This window comes from Cupressus sempervirens, chromosome 7 (genome assembly GCF_028749045.1).
Source record: "Cupressus sempervirens isolate cs-2001-9-10 chromosome 7, ASM2874904v1, whole genome shotgun sequence".
Classification (NCBI taxonomy): domain Eukaryota; kingdom Viridiplantae; phylum Streptophyta; class Pinopsida; order Cupressales; family Cupressaceae; genus Cupressus; species Cupressus sempervirens.
Genome location: NC_143124.1, coordinates 169,046,208 through 169,065,670, shown reverse-complemented (window position 1 = coordinate 169,065,670; position 19,463 = coordinate 169,046,208). Strand labels below are relative to the sequence as shown.

At 35.4% G+C, this 19,463-nt stretch overlaps 2 pseudogenes; both read left to right on the top strand.

Annotated features, from left to right (window-relative positions):
• The first annotated feature begins 4,092 nt into the window (after positions 1 to 4,092).
• LOC149546054 (pentatricopeptide repeat-containing protein At2g03880, mitochondrial pseudogene) lies at positions 4,093 to 4,785 on the top strand (annotated as a pseudogene).
• A 7,485-nt stretch (positions 4,786 to 12,270) lies between these two features.
• On the top strand, positions 12,271 to 12,963 carry LOC149546053 (pentatricopeptide repeat-containing protein At2g03880, mitochondrial pseudogene; annotated as a pseudogene).
• The last annotated feature ends 6,500 nt before the right edge of the window (positions 12,964 to 19,463 follow it).

The following is a 19,463-nucleotide window of genomic DNA, read 5'->3' as shown; positions in this document are numbered from 1 at the left end:
AATGCAATCTGAGATCTAAACTTTTCTCTTATCTTCTTTGAGATCCTTTCTTCCACAACATAACTAAGATCATCAATTTCCCTAGGACCCAATCTTCTTGGAGGCATCTTACAATATTTTTACAAACCCTAAGAAATAAGTCCATAGTCAAGAAGATCAATTGGCTTCACCAAATCAACCATCTCCAACCCATACTCATAGTGCAATGTTCATCAACTTTAGTGATTATTCTACACACTTAGGGACAACCTTCACTCTAATACCACCTGACATAGTACAAGGTAGGAGAATCCTGAAAGGAGATATCAGAGTCCCAAACAAACAACCACACAATGGAAATACAATAGCAAAACAATAATAATGCAAGATCTAATACCAAATCACAATTCTTTATTGATAAGACAATTGATTACATGCAATATGTTTGGCTAAAAGGCCTTCCAAGTTAGGTTCAAATACACACAACAATTAAAAATTAGTTCTACAAGATCCAACAAGATCCAACTTACAAACCCAATTGAACTAGTCTAGCTATACACAATTGGATAAGAACACATAGAAGAATTTGCACTTGTACCCTCAAGTCCACCAAAAATCCTTTGGTTATCAAGCTACATCCCTAGTTCTTCAAAATTCATATCTATAATTCATCCATTTCTCCAATATGTAATGATAACAAATAGCTTTGAATAAAGACTTCACAAAACCCCTCACTTATACTCAACCAAGCCACATGTCCACCTAGCTCATTACATACTAAATTAAATCTCTTACATTAAATATATGTTGAGCCACAAGTTGGAGACAACACATATTAAATACCCATACATAAATTAAATTCCAAAAATGGGCTCACAGACAATTCGGTACCAATAGAAACCAAAACCAAGCTAAGTGTCGGTAAAACCAAGCTGAGCACTATTAAATTCCCAAGCAATGTTGAGCTCAAGAGACCATGCCAAGTTTTTAGTTCATGCTGAGAAACCAATACATGCTGAGTAACCAACACATGTCGAGCACAATAGAGACTACTAAATAACAATATACGTCAATCCTCTTCAATGACTGATCATCTCGGCCAACACTACTTTCAACCACGACCAAGAACCACTACTTTGGTGACTAAGTTCACAACTCCAAAGCCAAATACCCCCAACATGAAGGATTTTAAGAAAGCCCAAGATGCTCTTGCATCACAATTCTCCTTGAGATGGGGCTTTTTGTCTTGGGTCTATCCAGCATAGGATAACTTGTTACTCAATGAATCATTTTCTTTGTAATCTTTACTAGTTTTTCTAACTAGAAATACATATCATGAACCTTTTTTAGGATGTACCTAATACATTTACTTGCAAATTCCATAGCATGTATAGAATGTAGGTCAAACCCTTGTTTTCCAAGTTCTTTTACTCATGTTTCAATGCTCCATTTTAACATAATACATTATATACTAATCTATCTCAAAAGTGCCTAAGTCTTGAATTGAATAATAATAAAATATCTTTATATCATGGATTAGAAGTACCTTAGGCGGTATGATTGAGTGTGCTCCTATGATTTCCTTTTCTTCAAAAAATGTAGGATATATTTGATTTGAGGTACTTTGCAAATTACATTCTTCACCAACATTTTAGAACCCTTCCTCATCTTCATGCTTGATGTGGTTACCATATTGCTTGGCGAGTGAGATAACATTTTAGTACAACTTCTCTCAAATAAATTTTGTCTTAGATTACTGAGGGGTTCAAAATAATTTTGAATGCTCTAAATTTGTGTTGAAAGAATAAATCATTTATTTAATCTTTTATGAAAAAATAAACTTTTAGTGTCTCATAAAAGCTCCATACATTGGTAGGTGAAATTCCTCTATTAGTTCTTCAAACTTGAATTCAGCATCAACTATACATCATGAAGCTCAATTTGAACTAACTACTAACTTGACTTCCCTAGTTAAGTCATATGACTTGGTTAAGTCATACAACCAAACCTTACTCAGCTATAACTAAATAATAGCTCTATAATGCCTAACAACTTAGTTATAACTAAGATTCAACTTGGTTAAACCATGTTTCCTCCATTTTTCCTAGTGCATCTTATATGATTATTTTAACTCACTTCCTTTTTTTTTTTGTAACTAATTTAGGATATTATTTTTAATCATAGCTCCAGTGATTTCCTTAGATTCTTACTAAAAGGTAGCCAAATTTCCCAACTCATTGACATGGGTGTCAATAAATCAATTGTTTTAATGAGCAATATCTGGAGATTTCCTTACTCATTTCTAACTCCTTTGAGTCTTAATATCAACTTTTTTCTTTCCTTTATTTTCTTCACCAAAATTTGTAGTAGCTTGGTTCATAAAGTTTCTTGCTAAATAATTGTGTTCTTTGCATAAATAGAATCTTTTAGTGGGAGTCCATTTCCTAAAGTCAGTTCTTACACAATTTTCTCCAATGTGTCAGTACTGTCCACATAGGTAACATATGCACCATTTTTTTTAGTCCCAACTAATAAATGCTTCTAGTCTTGGTCTAATGTTTCATCACTTTGTACTACACTTAGATGATTTCTGTCCTTGCTTGTTATGTGTAAAATACTATCCTTCAAATTTTGGTTGATCTTTGTATTCACTTTCTTTGTATCCAGGGTTATTGAAACTATAGTAACTTCCATTGAACTTTGACTTTCCATTATTTCTCCATCCTTTATTTTAAAGTGAGACCCATCTTTCCACAATGGTTGCATGTAGGTCTTTTATTCTTTTAAGCTCCTTGTTGTAATGCCTCTCCTTGATTACTATACTCTAAGATAGTAGTGCCTTTGGGTCTATTTAGGGTTTTCTCATGTAATTGATTCACACTTTCTTGTGATCTAAATCTTCTCTCATTTAATTCATTTTCATCTCTTATCTCATTCTTCTCTCTCAAGTTCATGATTCCTTAATTTGCATCATCTAATTGATCTACCATGTTTGATTGATTTTGAGATAACTACTAAACTTCATTTGTCTTTTTGTCTAGCCTTGTAGAAAGTAATCTTCTTTCTTAATCTTGCATTTCTTTATCACTTATTGATTTATTCTTTTTCTCCATGACTTCACATAGCCTAACTAAGTGACTTTCTTGTTCTTTCTTCAATTTTCTCACTTTTTCTTGTAGAGTAGCATTCCTTACCAGTAGATCTTCTATGGATGCATCTTCTTCCTCTAAGATTCTTTATTTGTATAGGTCTTCTTCTGTTTCTTTTGTGTAGTTATTGTCACTCATATGTAAATCCAATTCTTTTTTACTGTTTGGAGAGTAAGTGATTTGATACTTTAGTTTCTTGACTTGCTCCATAGCCAGTGTTGGGATTGAAAATTGCATGCTTCATTTTTAGTCACATTTTGAAAATTTTGGAAAATCATGTCCTAAAGTGCCTTTTATGCATGTGTTCAATTGGTAGCTTGAGGCCTAGATGGTGTTTGAGTAGCTTAACCCCTTTCATTTGACATATGCATATGATCCACAATGTTGTTTTGCCATCCTGAATCATTCTGTGAAGTCCCATTTTGAGCTAGTGTCAAAATTTGCAATTCTACCAAGTGTCAAATAGCGATCAGAGGCCCAGTTTGCATCTGAATATCTTTTACCCAGGACTATTTCATGACTATTCACTTTGGGGATGTTTAGTGTCCATAATAGAGAACCTATGTTTCAATTTTCAAGTCATTTTGAATCCGTTTGACTAGGTTTTCCACCCTACAAAGTTGGTCATTTGTTATTTTGTGCATTTAACTAGTTGTTCACAATTCTGGGAAGCCCTGTTCGACCAATAATATCTTTAACCCAGTTGACCCAAATGAAAAAATTCTTTTTGTATTGTGTTCTAAGGGTAAGACACTTCATATGTTCCAATTTTGAGATCATGTCGAATCCATTTGATCAGTTTGCTAAACATGATCAAAAAACTCAGTTTGCATTGTTTTGTTACGGTTAAGGTATCCAGATTGATCCGTACCCCTATTCGGCATGTTATAACTTTGATCCTGTGATTGGCTAGCCTAAATGGATTGTACCATTGTGTTGTGTCCTAGAAATCCTTGAAGTAGACATGTATGCAAAATGTGGAATCTTACACAAGGCAAATGAACTGTTTGGCAAAATGCTTCAAAGAGATGTAGGTTCATGGACTGCAATTATTACAGGGTATGCACAAAATGGTTTTTGCAAGGATGCCTTGAAACTCTTTGAACTAATGAAGCACTCTGGAACATATCCTGATCATTTAAGCCACGCTTGTGTTTTATTAGCATGCAACCATGTAGGTCTGGTGGATGAGGGCTACATATACTTCAATGGCATATGTGATTCTTATTGCATTGTACCTACAATTGATCACTATGTTTGCATGATCGACCTTCTTAGCCGTGCTGGCTATCTTAAGGAAACTCTAAGCTATATCATAAAAATGCCAATAAAGCCTGTGGCATTTGTGTGGATGTGTTTTCTTGGTGCATGTAGACCACATGGAAATCTAGGATTAGGAGTATTTGCAGCAACTCATCTTTTTGAGCAGAACCCTACAGATGCCACGATTTATGTTTTTCTATTAAGAAATTTGATAAAAGATAAAGGAATCAAAAAGATGCCTAGATGTAGTTGGATTGAAATCAATAAACTAGTACATACTTTTTGTGTGGGAAAATATAGCACACCCATAGACATTGGAGATCCATACAAAGTGTGGGCAATCTATATTGGCAGTTTAAGGCACCAAGGCATTTTCCTCTGCATAAGAAAATGAATTATTTTTCTGCCACCATTGGGCCAAGCTGGTGATTGAATTTAGATTTTCAACCATGCCCTCTGGGAAAACAATCAAGTCATCAAAAACCTCTGAGTATGGGTTTACGAGGACATGCAAAGAAGTTTACATCCAAGATTGTTCACGAAAAATTGCTATGAGAGATGTGTACAGATTGCACTATTTGAAACAAAAATAATGCCCTTGCGAAGATGTTTTGAGATCCTAAGTGAAGCAAGATCTAGCAAATGTGTTTGAGAAGGGACTGTTCATCATTTCTGGTTCGTAGAAGAAAACAAAATTCTGAGTTCATAGAGATCTAGACCATGCTGTTGACTTCATAGAGATCTAGACCATGTAGGAAGATAGAAGAAGTGGCTTAGATAAGGGCAGAGCATCGACTTGAAATAAAGATTCACGCCACCAGTGAAGCAACCCTGCGCAAAGAAAAGACAGAGATAAAATGCAAGCAAAAAAGTTAAAAGCAGCAGGCATATTAACACAAGCTCTCATGCATCAAAAGAAAATAGGGGAAGCGATTGGAGGTAGACTCACGTTGAAAGAGATAGACAAGGAAGCCATCCATGTTTCAAAGAACCCGCAGATTCAACATTAAGGGCAGAATGAAGCCATGCAGTGCAGAGTATGCGAAAAGCAATAATCCCACATCACTCGCAGGAGGGTACCTTTTAATATTTAAATACAATAGCATGCAAAAGGCGTTGTGTCTAAAGACAAAGCACCTTTTGTGGAGGCCATGAGCAATTAAAGTGGGACCCGACCCGGATGAGGTGGACTGACATCAACTTGACAAAGCAATATTTTAAACAAACTAACTGGCATGATGAGGTGGCAGGAAATAGACCGAGGAAGGAGATGGTGACACGTGTCTTGATCAAGTGGGTGTCGCTAACTCACCAACATGAAGTGCTCACCGGTTACCATAGCGATATAGCAACCTTGCGACACGTGGCAGTAGGCCTAGGTCGAGTGATGACATGGTGACTCTGTCAGCGTGCTGAGGTGGCAGTACAAGCCAATTAAATCCGGACACGTGGCAGAGAACAGAAGGTCATGCTGTGAGCAGGTCTCAAGATCGCACCAGATTATGCCACATGGCACATATCTAACGGTAGGCGCTATGTCACTATCGAAAGTTGCTCACTAGTTACCATAGCGACATAGCATGGTCTAATCAAAAGATGCCATGTGGCAAAAGCTGGTTGACCCAGATGGAAGGAGAGGGAAATATGAAGGCAAATAAAATAATAATTTTTTTATTATTTCCCAATTTTCAAATCACGTTCAAGTTTTTTTTTTTAAATTGAAAAAGGGCATATTCTAAACTTTTGACTTTAGAAGTAATTTTAAATCTTTCAAAAGTTTAAAAACAAAGTGTGCAGACTTGAGCATTTTTTAGGTGAGGGAGTCACTTTTCAGATTGAGATTAAATGGGTTTCTGGGAGGCTAGATATGTGATATTATATATCACCGGAACTGGGAAGAAACGAACTTTCCGAATCTTGAGTCGGCTTTTGCACAGGTATCAGTCAATTTGAGCTACATGAGGTTTTATATTAGGTACCTAAAGTGCAACCATATTCATACCAAGAAGTTCATATTTGTTTTTTGTCAAGATAATGACCTGGATATCAGTAGAAGGCAATGGAAATGCAGTTAGGGTTGAATTTGTTCTGATTTACTCAGTAAAAACTCATTTTCACTAGCTTTTTCATGGGGCAATCAGATATTCTGGCAAGTAAAGGGTTTTCATCATTAGGCAAGGATATTTTGCAAGTTTGTTACAGATTAATGATGAAATAAAATTAGATCAGAAGGGATGAAAGAAGAAAGAGGTTTTTTAGTTACAGAGGATTGGATTTCAAGTGGACACCTGGCAATTGCATATCAGATCCGAGAATTCATTTCTTGCTATATCTTTCTTTCTTTCTTCATTTGTAATTGTTCCAGTTTTTGGACTGAGAAACCATTCTTCAGCATTTTTTCTTGTATTGAACAACATTTTAAGTTTTATGCAGATAGTTCTTTTCTGTTAGGTGATCTATGAGTTATTTACTCTACATTTCATGTATTTGATTTCAAGGAAAACAAATAAAGTGCAGCAAAAGTTTGAAGTCCAGTTTGAATCTTGTCTCCTGATTATGGCTCTGTTATTTCTTCTAATTTGTGATCAAAGAGCATGAATTAGGTTGCATTACATTTTGAAATGTATGTGGTTAAAATGTCTTGCTTATGGAACAAAGAACCATGTAATTGCTTGATATTTGTCACAGGGTTTGCAGATTTCATGACAGGATTTTCTGAGTATGAGATTCATTTTGTAGCAGATGTCTATTCACAAGGTGAAAGATAGATCAAGGATCTTAATGTAGAGATACATTTGAGGTTTCCAGGAGATGTATGGTTATGATTCATTTAATTGCCCAATAGATAAGGCACTGGTCAGAGATAGGATCATTAAGTTCTATTTCTCATACTTGGGTCTTGCTGATAGCAATCTATTAAATCATTTTCATTTTATTGTTGAAAGGTATTCAAAGTATAACCCGTACTTAGCTTTCCAGTTTCATGAGTCATGTCCTTAGCTATTTCATGCTTGTGATCTCCTGGTTAAGCATAGAAGGATTAGGGGTTTCATCTGCTTTTATAGATCTTGAATATGCTTATTGTACTGGTCACATAGTCAGTTCTAAAGAGGTTCACCCACCTAGGTTTTGCAGAGCTTGAAGTGCAAAAGGAGTACGACCTTATAGTTGGCCTGGTGCCTGAATGGATGTGTTGATAATGGGAGTTAGCTACCCCTAGATGCATCTTGTTCTCATCAGGGTAATTGGAAATGTGTAACATTTTCAAACACCAACAAGATGGCGACTCTACTGGGGACTGTATTGAATTAGATTTAAGACAAACCTTGTGAAGTTAAAAATAGCAGATTCAATACAGCAAGAGAGGTGCATTAAAAAGTTTCAGCAGTAAGTTCTCTGATGTTCTTTCCAGTTTTCTTGCTCTAAATCATGCACCCCAGTTAAGTTTTATCCATTACCGTAGTATTTTTCAAGGTTGAGTACAGATTGTGTTGCTAAGAGTGTTCATATTCAGTCAAGTCAGCCGGTTGTTGCTTTCAAAATACTGCTGTAAGATCAGAGTCAGAATTGTTGAATAAAGGTTATCCCTTCTAAGTGTTTTAAAGATGTGCAAATTCTACAAGTTGGAATTGCAATTCAAATCTGCCATGTTATAAATCATTGTTTCAAATCTTTCTCACAATAGTGAGTGGCGACTCTACTTAAAGGATCTCTAAATCATTGTAGATCAGTGATGTATAAATTATTTTCAAGAGTTTTCAGTGGAATCAAGCAGATCTAAAAGTTAGATGAATTTGCAAGCAAGAAGAGAAACCTATTATAAGTTTCTGACAAATAAGTTTGGAAGTGTTGTGTGATCTGTTGTCGTAAGAATTTGTAATGATAAAGATGAATCATAGCCGTGATTTCATTTCTCTCTTCAAGGAGATGGCGACTCTATAAGGTTATGATCAGTGGTGTGAGGAATTCATGTTAGCACCAGGCCAATCAGCAGATCAATGGTTTCATACGGCAACACTTGAGGTATTTTATACTTTAATGCAATTTTCTTTCCCATGAAAGTTAGTTCTACATATGTATTCTCCATCAAGTGAAGTTTGAGCACTAAGAAGAGGAGATTAGTTTTGTGTTTTAATACATTTCACTGGATTTGGTTTCAATTGTTGTTTTAAAGTTGTGAAGTGTATTTGAAACATTCATTTGGTAGAGGGTTGTGAAGAATTTGCTGCAAGTTATGAATTTTAAAAGTTTTTAATGGTGAATGAGTCTTGAGTTGAAAAATGTCGAGTTTCATCTCATCTAGTATGCAGCCTGTTAGTGAAAGTTTTAGATCTATTTCTACCAGGAGGTATATGGCATTGAATTTTAATGGTATTCATGGTTTCCCAAATACTATGCCCTGTAACGTCAGAAAGTATTTGCCTAAGTTTGGTGGAAACCATGAAAATTCAGCCAGTCATCATGTTCATTTGTTTAGTGACTTGGTTGGTGATTTTGAAATTGCTCATGAAGACATTCAGATGAAATTGTTTGTTCAGACTTTAGAGGATGATGCTAGGGACTGGTTTTCATTTTTACCAGCATGTTCAATTTCATCCTGGGATGAATTACTATCACTTTTCATGATGCAGTTTGGGGAAAGAGTAAGCATCTCTGATTATTTTGATAAGTTTTTGAAAATTGAAATCAGGAATGGTGAGCTAGTTCCTGAATTTAATATCAGATTTGCAAAGATTTTGAGTGAATTTCCTGAAAGTTACAAGCTGGATGATCAAATGTGTTTAGTGGTTTATCTTGGTGCTTTTGATAGGAAGATGAACTATCTGTTGAGAGATAAAAAACCCAAGACTTTGCATCAAGCATTCATGACAGCTATAGAGATTGAGAATAACATAAAGTATGGCTTAACCCGGAGTCACTTCTCTAGAAATATTGGTTGGCAATATGAGGTGCAAAGCACAAGCCAATGTCATAAGGAGTGTTTGATTTCAGATCAGCAAATAAGCACTCCTGTTGTTGTAAATAGTGTTGTTGAAGCCTCAGAAATAAAAACATGTGAACATGAAATCTCTCTATTGTGAAAAAGAAATGATTCCATTCATGCTGAAGTGAATGCACATGTTTATGGTATTACAACAGTGAATGATAGATTTGATTCACTTGATGAGTCATCCATGCAAGGTATAAATTCGGCCATTCATTTTCCATTTGATAATTTGCATTATGTTGAAAACATAATGAATCAGGAAGAGGAAAGGTATTCATCTCAGTATGAGGAGGAAGAAACCAGAAGTGATCTATCAAGTGATAAAGGTGAAATTGTTGATCCGACATGTCATGGCAAGATGACACAATATAAAGAATGTAAATCATATGTATCTCAGTCACAGTTAGAAGAACTAAGCTCATATGTTGATAATGTTTCAGCGGTAGAGATGCATTCTCTTGACCAACAGGATAGGCAAGAAATGAATTATCTCATTGAGAGATTGCATCATGTTGAGAATGTTATTAAATCTAAAGTTGAAAGACAATCATATCAATATAAGTATGATAAAGCTGAGAGTCATCTTTCAAGTGATAATGATGTTGCTGATCCAATATATTATCAAGAGGTGTCATATGAAACTAATGATGAGAGTTATTACTCAAGTCAAGAAGAGGATAGTGCTAGTGTGTGTCTGTCTTCATGTGAATCAGATGTTGATTGGGAAGAAGAGAGAAATGACGAAAGCGAGTGTTCTCTTGCTAGTAAAGGTATGAATTCTTTTCTTAAATCTGAAAGTGAGTGTCTAGTTCAAAATTGTGTAAATTAGTTTGAGATTGAAAGTTATGAAGAAAATGTGTCTACACAATATGAAGAAAAAGAGGTTATCCATAGAGACCTATTACCTAATTGTGTAGAATAGTGTCTTGAAGATGAGTACAGTGATGATCAGTACGTGATTGATCCTGAGATTAATGCATCAGCACCTATTGGTAAGATAAATGATGATTTGCTTGCAAGACATTTGAATCACCTATATGGAGACAATGAAAGTAACTTTGATCTATTTTCTACCTGCTTCGTTGACGGAGTTGATGTTGATTCTTCATATAATTCTGATTTTTCTTCTTCATACGCTGAAAGCATCCATGACAGTGATGTTGGAAATGGTTTTAAAGTTTTCACTAATCCGTTATATGGTGAGGAGTTTGATGTTGATCAGCACATTACTTGTCCTAATGTCTACAAAGGCGTTTTGCATGGAGTTATCAATCCTCTTTTTGAAGAACACATGGAAGTTTCAAATTTAGCAGAGAATAAGTTTAATGATGATACTTTGTCTTACTGTTGTGAGAGATCATAATGTTCTTCTTCCGAGTTTGATAGTGAAACTAATGATTATGTTGCATCTGAGGAGGTAAATGACAAGGTGTTTAATGAGACAGTTATTGAAAATCTACCTATACCTTATTATGATTTTTATGATGAACACTTTGATGTAAAGACTAATCTGTTCACTGATTGTGAATAACCATTTGAAGGTTTTGGATTAGCTTCAGATTCTGACATTGATGATATATGTGAGTACAAGTCAAAATGTTCATTTGAATATCATCCGGTTATGCATAAGGAAACATATTTTCAAGGTATGGGTGATCCTTTTCCCCAAGTTGAATATGATGCATTCATATTCGAAATTGATAGCATGAACGAGTCATTTGTTAGAGAAGGTTTTCAATTACAGTTTGATATGTTCAAGCATGCTGATCAGAACTTTCATAGTGAGCAAGAGAATGAAGCAAGTTTTTATATGCATTATGGAAGTAAGAGTGTTGATTTTGTTTTTCCAAGTGATTTTTTATACGATGATAATATGATTGGTGAAACTAATAGGAGAAGAAAATTCAGTTTACCTCATGAAAGTTCAGATGAGAATCATGTTTATGATAGAGGTAAACAATTTTGCTGAAGTTCAGTGGCCCAGGGCCATCGTATGTACATAGTCTTGGTAGTTGTAGTTGTTTCCTTGCTTTCAATAAGCTGTTCGAGAAGGGTTTTGAAGTTTTTGAGAATGGTCTGCTTCCTCCAGAGATCTAAATCCTTGCCATGCCCGCAAGGGGCATGCATCCCCAGACAGAGCCACTGTTGGGACTGAAAATTGCATGCTTCATTTTTAGTCACATTTTGAAAATTTTGGAAAATCATGTCCTAAAGTGCCTTTTATGCATGTGGTCAGTTGGTAGCTTGAGGCCTAGATGGTGTTTGAGTGGCTTAACACCTTTCATTTGACATATGCATATGATCCACAATGTTTTTTTTTCCATCCCGAATCATTCTGTGAAGTCCCATTTTGAGCTAGTGTCAAAATTTGCAATTCTACCAAGTGTCAAATAGCGATCAGAGGCCCAGTTTGCATCTGAATATCTTTTACCCAGGACTATTTCATGACTAGTCACTTTGGGGATGTTTAGTTTCCATAATAGAGAACCTATGTTTCAATTTTCAAGTCATTTCAAATCCATTTGACTAGGTTTTGTACCCCGCAAAGTTGGTCATTTATTGTTTTGTGCATTTAACTAGTTGTTCACAACTCTGGGAAGCCCTGTTCGACCAATAATATCTTTAACCCAGTTGACCCAAATGAAAAAATTCTTTTTGCATTGTGTTCTAAGGGTAAGACACTTCATATGTTCCAATTTTGAGATCATGTCGAATCCATTTGATCAGTTTGCTAAACATGATCAGAAAACACAATTTGCATTGTTTTGTTACGGCTAAGGTATCCAGATTGATCTGTACCCCTGTTCGGCATGTTATAACTTTGATCCTGTGATTGGCTAGCCTAAATGGATTGTACCATTGTGTTGTGTCCTAGAAATCCTTGAAGTAGACATGTATGCAAAATGTGGAATCTTACACAAGGCAAATGAACTGTTTGGCAAAATGCTTCAAAGAGATGTAGGTTCATGGACTGCAATGATTACAGGGTATGCACAAAATGGTTTTTGCAAGGATGCCTTGAAACTCTTTGAACTAATGAAGCACTCTAGAACATATCCTGATCATTTAAGCCACGCTTGTGTTTTATTAGCATGCAGCCATGCAGGTCTGGTGGTTGAGGGCTGCAAATACTTCAATGGCATATGTGATTCTTATTGCATTGTACCTACAACTGATCACTATGTTTGCATGATCGACCTTCTTAGCCGTGCTGGCTATCTTAAGGAAACTCTAAGCTATATCATAAAAATGCCAATAAAGCTTGTTGCATTTGTGTGGATGTGTTTTCTTAGTGCATGTAGACCACATGGAAATCTAGGATTAGGAGTATTTGCAGCAACTCATCTTTTTGAGCAGAACCCTACAGATGCCATGATTTATGTTTTTCTATTAAGCAATTTGATAAAAGATAAAGGAATCAAAAAGATGCCCAGATGTAGTTGGATTAAAATCGATAAACTAGTACATGCTTTTTGTGTGGGAAAATATAGCACACCCATAGACATTGGAGATCCATGCAAAGTGTGGGCAATCTATATTGGCAGTTTAAGGCACCAAGGCATTTTCCTCTGCATAGGAAAATGAATTATTTTTCTACCACCATTGGGCCAAGCTGGTGATTGCATTTAGATTTTCAAGCACGCCCTCTGGGAAAACAATTAAGTCATCAAAAACCTCCGAGTATGGGTTTACCAGGACATGCAAAGAAGTTTACATCCAAGATTGTTCACATCAAATTGCTATGAGAGATGTGTACATATTGCACTATTTGAAACAAAAATAATACCCTTGCGAAGATGTTTTGAGATCTTGAGTGAAGCAAGATCTAGCAAATGTGTTTGAGAAGGGACTACGTTTCATTTCTGGTTCATAGAAGAAATAAAAATTCTGAGTTCATAGAGATCTAGACCATGCTGTTGACTTCATAGAGATCTAGACCATGTAGGCAGATAGAAGAAGTGGCTTAGATAAGGGCAGAGCATCGACTTGAAATAAAGATTCACACCACCAATGAAGCAACCCTGCGCAAAGAAAAGACAGAGATAAAATGCAAGCAAAAAGGTTAAAAGTAGGAGGCATATTAACACAAGCTCTCATGCATGAAAAGAAAATAGGGGAAGCGATTGGAAGTAGACTCACGTTGAAAGAGATAGACAAGGAAGCCATCCATGTTTCAAAGAACTCACAGATTCAACGTTAAGGGCAGAAGGAAGCCGCACAGTGTAGAGTATGCGAAAAGCAATAATCCCACATCACTCGCAGGAGGGTACCTTTTAATATTTAAATAAAATAGCATGCAAAAGGCATTGTGTCTAAAGAAAAAGCACCTTTTGTGGAGGCCGTGAGCAATTAAAGTGGGACCCGACCCGGATGAGGTGGATTGATGTCAGGATGACAAAGCAATATTTTAAACAAACTAACTAGCATGATGAGGTGGCAGGAAATAGACCGAGGAAGGAGATGGTGACACATGTCTTGATCGAGCGGGTGTCACTAACTCGCCAATCGAAAGTGCTCACCGGTTACCATAGCGAGATAGCGACCTCACGACATGTGGCAGTAGGTCCAGGTCAGGTGATGACATGGTGACTCTATCAGCATGTTGAGGTGGCAGTACAGGCCAATTAAATCTGGACACGTGGTAGAGAATAGAAGGTCATGCGGCGAGCAGGTCTCAAGATCGCACCAGATCACGCCACGTGGCATAGATCTGACGGTAGTCACTATGTCACTATCAAAAGTTGCTCACTAGTTACCGTAGCCACATAGCATGGGCTAATCAAAAGATGCCACATGGCAGAAGCTAGTTGACCCAGATGGAAGGAGAGGGAAATATGAAGGCAAATAAAATAATAATTTTTTATTATTTCCCAATTTTCAAATCACGTTCAAGTTTTTTTTTTAAAATTGAAAAAGGGCATATTCTAAACTTTTGACTTTAGAAGTAATTTTAAATCTTTCAAAAGTTTAAAAACAAAGTGTGCAGACCTGAGCATTTTTTAGGCGAGGGAGTCATTTTTCAGATCGAGATTAAACGAGTTTCTGGGAGGCTAGATATGCGATATTATATATCGCTGGAACCAAGAAGAAACGAATTTTCCAAATTTGGAGTCGGCTTTTGCACAGGTATCAGTCAATTTGAGCTACACGAGGTTTTCTATCAGGTACCTAAAGTGCAACCATATTCATACCAGGAAGTTCAGATTTTTCTTTTGTCAAGATAATGACCTGGATATCAGTAGAAGGCAATGGAAATGTAGTTAGGGTCGAATTTGTTCTGATTTACTCAGTGAAAAACTCATTTTCACTGGCTTTTTCATTGGGCAATCAGATATTTTGGCAAGTAAAGGGTTTTCATCATTAGGCAAGGATATTTTGCAAGTTTTCTACAGATTAATGATGAAAAAAAATAAGATCAGAAGGGATGAAAGAATAAAGAGGTTTTTTAGTTACAGAGGATTGGATTTCAAGTGGACACCTGGCAATTGCATATCAGATTTTGGAATTCATTTCTTGCTATATCTTTCTTTCTTTCTTCATTTGTAATGGTTCCAATTTTTGGACTGAGAAACCATTCTTCAGCATTTTTTCTTGTATTGAACATCATTTTAAGTTTTATGCAGATAGTTCTTTTTTTTTAGGTGATCTATGAGTTATTTTTTGTACATTTCATGTATTTGATTTCAAGGAAAACAAATAAAGTGCAGCAAAAATTTGAAGTTCAGTTTGAATCTTGTCTCCTGATTATGGCTCTGTTATTTCTTCTAATTTGTCATCAAAGAGCATGAATTAGGTTGCATTACATTTTGAAATGTATGTGGTTAAAATGTATTGCTTATGGAACAAAGAACCATGTAATTGCTTGATATTTGTCACAGGGTTTGCAAATTTCATGATAGGATTTTCTGAGTATGAGATTCGTTCTGTAGCAGATGTCTAATCACAAGGTGAAAGATAGATTAGGGATCTTAATGTAGAGATATGTTTGAGGTTTCCAGGAGATGTATGGTTATGATTCATTTAATTGCCCAATAGATAAGGCACTAGTCAGAGATAGGATCATTAAGTTCTATTGCTCATACTTGGGTCTTGCTGATATCAATCTATTAAATCATTTTCATTTTATTGTTGAAAGGTATTCAGAGTATAACCCATACTTAGCTTTCCAGTTTCATGAGTCATGTCCTTAGCTATTTCATGCTTGTGATCTCTTGGTTAAGCATAGAAGGATTAGGGGTTTCATCTGCTTTTATAGATCCTGAATATGCTTATTGTACTGGTCACATAGTCAGTTCTAAAGAGGTTCACCCGCCTAGGTTTTGCAAAGCCTGAAGTGCAGAAGGAGTACAGCCTTATAGTTGGCCTGGTGCCTGAATGGATGTGTTGATAATGGGAGTTAGCTACTCCTAGATGCATCTTGTTCTCATCAGGGTAATTGGAAATTGGTAACATTTTCAAACACCAACAGCGTGTATAGATCTAGTATTTTTATTATCAGTAGCTTTCTCTAACTTGTAAACATCCATTTCCTCATATCTTTACTCTCTAGGTATTAAGCCTCTGATAGGAGAAACTTTATCTAATACCAATTTTTTGAAACATAGTAGTAGACAAGTGACTAGTGGTGAAGGAGTGTGAATAAGGAATCACTTAAAACATCTTTAATGCATCCTTCTTTATTATATTTTCTAATCTACTTCCATGCATGAAATATAAAATAATAAAGTATTCAATACTATAACAATAGGACACAAAACTTTCTAACCTAGAAACTCCCCACAATGAAGGTTAAAGTAGTATGGGACTAACACACACAATGCTTTCACTATTGTGCAATAATAAAGTTGGCTTCATAGGGCTTAAAATTGATCACTTCTTGTGATATACTTAGTTTAGAGTAAGTAGGACTACTAGGTCCACCTTGTGAAATGATTTTATAATAAAATCAAGTTAGCACTTTGTGAAGCGATTAAGCAAAGAATTGTTAGGTCCACATGGTCAAAGGATTTGACAATTGTGCCTATTAGAATGAACTAGCAGGCTTATCTTTAATTTGCAAATTTTTTTTCTAATAAAGATCTTTCAAATAGTATGATCATCTAACTATGATCAATGAGTCTTTTTTGTTCCCTTGTATTGCTTAGGAGCTTGCTAAACAAGTTGCTCTTCAATATTCCTTCTTCTCTTATAATTATATACAATATGTTTTGACATATTATTGAAATATGAAGAAATTTATTACTTATATATCCATCCAAATGATATGTTACATTAGGTCAGCTACATAATATTACAATATTTCCAACAATAATAACCAAGTTAGCCCAATGCTGATACTTGAGTAATATTGTTCACTCAAGGGTTATAATGACACTCAAGCAATATAGTGACTTCAACTAGATCTAATGCAAGAGCATCCCAGGTGTAAGAAAATTCTTTTATTACCCAAAAATAATTTTGTGTTCAGCCTTTCTATTTTAATAAGGACTAGTAGACAGGGGGTTACTATTTTTGGGAACTTGCTATTTTTAGTAAGTTTATCATATGAGCTCAAATGTTCTAATTTTCTACATGAAGATTCATTTTAGAATAATAAGTGTATGATAAAAGTCTCATTTCTCCAGCTTAAGTAGTAGATAATTTATTTAATATTTTGGTGGAAAATTTTGGATAAAATTCTTTACACTCATAGTTTGAGGCGTTAGAATTCCTAGATGAGGTTTGAAAACTTGACAGAAGGGCACTAGCATTATTTCAAGCCTATATATTAGGAGATGGAGTTTCTGAAAAGTGGCTATAATAGACAATTAAAGAAATGGTTCAAGAGTTGTGGCCTTCCAAAGTTGGGCTGCCCAAAATTTTCTAAATAATTGTTAAAGATTTATTTGGCCAACTTGATATGTATTGTTAGGGGTCTATCGGCCCTAGGTATTAAGTTTGAGTATCTAGAACCTTCTCAGGAAGCATAAAATTATCTATTTAAGAAAGGGTCGAACATTGTCTAGAATAACACTTGGTGGTAGTTCACAGCTTAATCTTGCAGATTACTATAATGAAGGCACCCATGTGGGTTAGAATATTGCACTTGTGAATTTTGTAATTCTGCATTTGTGATGATAATAAGGAGTCCATATTTTGTTCTCACATTTTTTGTTATTTCTTTGTTTCTATTATGTTTTTATAGTATTAAGCTTCATCAAGTGGTATTAGAGAAAAAGTTCTTGAGTGTGTAGATATATCATTGACTATGAAGTATTTTGTACAAAGCTCATGTTTCAGGTTGAGCATGTAGATAGATTGCTGATTATCAAGCAATTTACACTAGGGTTTTATAGAAATAATGAAAATGCCTCCACACAGAGAGCATGGTGGAAGAGTTTTAGGTGTTACACCTAAGGGTTTTAGATCCCTCCAAAGACAAATGAAATCATTAGAAGAACAAATGCATAGAGAAAATAATTTTTCTGTAAGAGATGAAAGTGAGACTAAGTACAAAGAAGAAGAAAATGCCAAAGTAGAGATTGTTCTAAACCCATAGGAAGAGAGGATTTTTAAGGCCATCTCCAAGATTGGAAAAAGACCTAAGTTTGAGGTTTCCACATTTTTGATAAATCTTAACCTAGAGGAGTGGATTGATTGTATCATTAAAGTAGAGGAGTACTTTGACTATGAAGATATTGAGGATCTTGATAGGGTCAAGTTTGTGAAGAAAAAATAGAAGGGATATTCAAAGATTTGGTGGAAAGAGGTTTTTTTTGAGTGAAATAGAGAGGGAAAGGAAAAAATCACCAAATGGGATCAGATGATAGCTAAACTAAAGTGGAAATTCATTCTTATGGAAGAGGTTGTAGTAGAAGATCTTGTGGATGATCTTATGGAGGCAATAATGATGATTAAAAGAGTAAGGATGAGGTTGGAAGTAGAAGTCAGAACCAAAGGGGAAAAAATTCAAATCATTTCCATGATCAGAACAATAGAGATTAGAGAGGAAGAAGAAAATAACAAGGATCTGGAAGAGGAGGCTTCTATGTGAAATGTTTTCACCATGAAGAAGGGAATAGAGAATTTGAATGTTCCTAGTGCCAAGGAAGGAAAGATCAAAGAATAGAAGGCTATGCTAGAGTTGCAGATGTTGATGAAGATGCCAAATCATCACATTATAAAGATGTTGAAAGAGGAAGAGTGCTAATATATAGAAGAATCGTGCTAAGTGGTGAGAATGAACCTGATCAAAAAGAAGTTTGTCTCACACAAGGTGTAGATGTGAAGATAAGTGTTGTGATGTGATCATTGATGGTGGAAGTACTAAAAATCTGGTGTCCAAAATAATGGTCACAAAGCTAAAGCTAAAGAGACAAAAACATCCACATCCATACTATATTGGTTGGGTGCAAGATGATCACAATTTCATGGTCAATGAGTAGTGCTCAATACAGTTCAAGATTGAAAGGTAATAGGATGAGGTACTTTTTGATATCATACGCATGGATATATTTAATATATTTTTGGGTAGGTCATGGTAGTTTGAAAGGTATGCTATATATGATGGGCAAGAAAATACCTACACTCTAACCATGGATGGAGTGAAGCATAAGTTGAAGCCTTTGAAGGAGAAAGAAGAATAGGTATGTAGTGCTGCGAGAATTTGTTTTGTTGATGGAAAATAGATTCTCAAAGGTATGAAGTGTGAGCATATATAGTTTTCTAAAATTCCGAATGATAGTAAAGAAGAAGTAGAGGAGGTATCTGTAGAAATAGTAAATATGTTGGGAGAAGTATTTGATATTATGTCAAATAATGTTTCTAATGTGTTTCTCCTAATGATGAAGATCAATCACCAAATGGATTTGATTCTAGGAGCTAGTTTGTTAAAAAAGGTCAATCACCAAATGGATTTGATTCCAGGAGCTAGTTTGTTAAAAAAGGTAGCACATAGAATGACACCAATAGAAAGTGAAGAATTGAGTAGACAAGTTCATGAGTTGTTGCAAAATGGGTTGATTGGGGAGAGTCTAAGTCCATGTGCTGTACCAACCATATTGGCAACAAAAGAGAATGGAGAATGGAAGATATGCATAGATTCT